This window comes from Grammomys surdaster, unplaced genomic scaffold (genome assembly GCF_004785775.1).
Source record: "Grammomys surdaster isolate TR1022 unplaced genomic scaffold, NIH_TR_1.0 134125, whole genome shotgun sequence".
Lineage (NCBI taxonomy): Eukaryota > Metazoa > Chordata > Mammalia > Rodentia > Muridae > Grammomys > Grammomys surdaster.
The window spans coordinates 1-3,996 of record NW_021622253.1 but is presented as its reverse complement, the minus strand read 5'-3'; the positions used below and the strand labels follow the sequence as shown (position 1 = coordinate 3,996).

General features: G+C 37.1%; 1 pseudogene; it reads right to left on the bottom strand.

Moving 5' to 3' along the window:
• Positions 1-3,541, bottom strand: part of LOC114615706 — a 7,708-nt pseudogene extending 4,167 nt beyond the window's left edge.
• Positions 3,542-3,996: the final 455 nt, after the last annotated feature.

Here is a 3,996-nt window from a genome sequence, read left to right as displayed (position 1 = left end):
CCAAAAAGCTAACCCAACCTCTTCTACCCCTAACCCTGTAACTTTAACCCTAACCCTAATGCCCCTTAACACTAACCCACCCTTATCCCTAATCCTCATATCATAACCCTAACACTAACCACCTAACCCTAACCCCCGTAAAGCTAACCCCCTACCCTATAACCCTATCCCCTAACTTCTCTAAGCCAAATCCCTCACTGAACCCTAACTCTAAAAAGCTCTGTGCCATTTTGGCCTAGGGTTACAGTTCCAGTCCTGAGTCTTTTCTGAAGGACTGATAGATTAGTAGCTCTAACCCTCTAACCCCAATGGCTTGTTTAAAATAAAATACTTTTCATTTGCATTGATCTGGTGTTTTGAGGTATGTTGGATCCAAGTAGACCTCATAACACAAAGGCTTTACCACATTAAGTACATTCATAAGGTTTCTCTCTACTATGTACTCTTTTCTACATTTGGAGGTAACTGTGAAGGACAAAGGCTTTACAACATTGCTTTCATCCATCAGGCTTCTCTCCAGTGTGATTTCTTTCATGGTTTGTTTGTTTGTTTTCTTTTTTTGTCTGAATTAGGGTTTTATTGCTGTGAAAAGATACCATGACTAAGGTAACTCTTATAAAAGACAGCATTTAATGGAGATTGGAGATGCCCTACAGATTCAAAGGTTCAGTCCATTCTCATCACCGAGGGAAGCACGGCAGTGTCCAGTGCTGGAAGAGCTGAAAAGCCTATCACCACAGTGACACAATTCCTCAAACAAGGCCACATATTCTAATAGTGCCACTTTCCCTTGGGCCAAGCATATTCAAACCACCATGTTTGAAAGTTATTGTGACTTGAAAAGGCTTTACCACATACATATGGTTTCTCTCCTTATATGTTCTTTTATGTATTTTGAGATTACTTGGTTGTGAAAAGGCTTTACCACATTGATTACATTCATAGGGTTTCTCTCCAGTATGCATTGTTTATGGTTTTGAAGATTACTATGACATACAAAAGCTTTACTGCATTGATTACACTTATAGGGTTTCTCTCCAGTATGTGTTATGTATTTGAAGATAATTATGATATGCAAAGGTTTCACCACATTGATCACATTCATAGGGTTTCTCTCCAGTATGTGTTCTTTTATAGTTTTGAAGACTACGGTGATATGCAAAGGCTTTATCACACTGATCACATTCATAAGGTTTCACTCCAGTATGCATTCTTTCATGGTTTTGAAGACTAATGTAACATGCAAAGGCTTTACCACACTGAATACATTCATAGGGCTTCTCTCCAGTATGTGTTTTAACATGACTTTGAAGTCCACAATGATATGCAAAAGCTTTACCACACTGATTACATTCATAAGGTTTCTCTCCAGTATGCATTCTTTTATGTCTTTGGAGATGACTGGAACATACAAAGGCTTTACCACACTGATTACATTCATAGGGTTTCTCTCCAGTATGTGTTCTTTTATGGATTTGGAGATGACTGTGTCATGCAAAGGCTTTATCACATCGATTACATTTGTAAGGTTTCTCTCCAGTATGAATTCTTTCATGCCTTCGAAGCTGACCATAGCATGCAAAGGCTTTACCACACTGATTACATTCATACGGTTTCTCTCCAGTATGTGTTCTTTTATGTATTTGGAGATAACTGTGATGGGAATAGGCTTTATCGCACTGATTACACTTGTAAGGTTTCTCTCCAGTATGTGTTCTTTTATGGATTTGAAGATAACAGTGATATACAAAGGTTTTACCACATTGATTACACTCATAGGGCTTCTCTCCAGTATGTGCTTTTTTATGAATTTGGAGATGACTATATTGTGAATAGGCTTTATCACATCGATTACATTTGTAGGGTTTCTCTTCAGTATGAATTCTTTCAAGCTTTTGAGGATAACTGTGATGGGCAAAGGCTTTACCACATTGAGTATATTCAGAGGGTTTCTCTCCAGTAAGACTTCTTTCATGCCTGCAAAGATAATTGGCACATGTCAAAGCTTTACCACATTCATTATACCATTCAATATGTTTATCTGTGGGAATTAATTTTATAATCTGGACTAGTTGTAAAGAGGAATGAGATCTTAAGGTCTTATCAGTTGGTTTACAATCGTGATTCTCCTTCAGTATGGCTTGCTTTACTTCTTTGAAGATGCTTATAATGCTGACAGTGTTTATTACATGGCTCACATTTATACAGTCCTTTTCCTTTTTGAATTTTTCACAAATACAAAGAACTCACAGCTTTACCACACTGAGTGCATTTATAAATTTTCCTATCATGTGAAATATGCTGCATTTGCATACAGAGTTTGCAATGGGAACCAGGACAAACAGAGAAAATTTTCCCCATTCCTACTGCAGTGTGAGTTTGTGGATATATTCCCAATGAAGTTGGAAAACTAATTAATTATAAACTTGGATCACACTGAAAAAGTCTATTTCAAATGGGGGAATATCTTCTAATTGTTCTGGGAGAGACAGAGAGGTACACTGCTTCTTTCAGTATCCCTATGATCACAAGGCTTGTATCCATTGTGACACATGATATATCTATTAAAAGAAGAATGGGAAAGGAAAGATTTCCACATTGCATTCACAGTTTGCCCTTTTGTTCATCAAAGACATGTGATACAGGGATTAAAGTTTTTCTTCAACAACATTCTTGATTCTCATAAACTGCCTCTCTCACTAACCTTAGCGATGTTACTACAGGTTTGTGAGCAACACCAGCTTTACTATGGAATACTTGCTAATTAGATTTTGGACATATACACCTATTCAATGTATATATCTTATGCAATATAGGAGTGGCATGAATCTAAATAGATTGGCAGTTCTACAGAGTAGCTCCAAGAAAGTAGGTGCAAACGGTAATGTCTGTTAAGGGATTGTTTCCTAGTCTTCTTTCTTAGAGGAGTGCCTTGCAAACACAAATCAGACACATGTCACCGAGGTTCATCGATCCTTGTGAACTTAATAATCATCAATATAGTTAAAAAGGTGCTTTTATTACACTGTTGTTTTTCTTTAAAATGCCCAGGACACATTAAAATTTCTTTAGTGGCATGCTCATACCAACTTGCACATGAAAATTACCTTGCATGTCTTCTAGAACTTTGACAATGTTCTTCAATATTATGGTCTTTCCAGTCGTAGCCTAAAATATAGTACCAGAAAATGTATGATTACTGGAAATTAGGCAAAATTTAAGTCACTATCTTCAGTGAACCTGATTTATTCACCTCAATCCTCATTCTCAATTGAAGTTACAGAAGAGCATCAGTAACAAAGAAACATTTGTTCCTTTATTTTAAAAAGTAAAAGAAAATTCACTGTCTTACCTATAGCAGTGAGGTTCCTGTAGGTTTCCAGCATCACATCTCTGTAGAGACTCTTCTGTGAAGGATCCAGCAAAGCCCATTCTTCTTGAGTGAAGTTCACATGCACATCATCATAGGTCACTGCATTCTAAAATATCCCACACATGTGTATGAAAGAAATCATGATACAGATAATCGTGTAAATTTATACTTTATTGACAATATATATAATTCTAGTGGTTCCTCTACTTATTTCCTGACCCAGAAGCTCTAATGTAATCACTAAGTGATCTTAGAAGTAAACTGAATAATGAGGTTCACCTCTGTCATTTCTTTGCTCTTTGAATAAGATACAGCCTTACAGGAGAAATGCCAATTAACACAGAAGGGAGAAGGGAGGAAGAGGGAGGGAAGGAGGGAGAAGGAGAGAAAAAGAGAGAGACCACGACAAGTAAACAGTACTGAGCACGCATCAGAGAAATTGTATGAACAGTTACTAACTACAAAAAATGATGGACAAACTGGATGAATTGACTCATGCCTTCCTTTAATTCAGGAAGCAGTCAGGTGTATCTCACTGAATTACATGCCAGCCTGGTCTATCCAGGACAGACAGATATATATATTAAGACTCTGTCTCCCCTGTAAAAATCAATCAAGCAAGA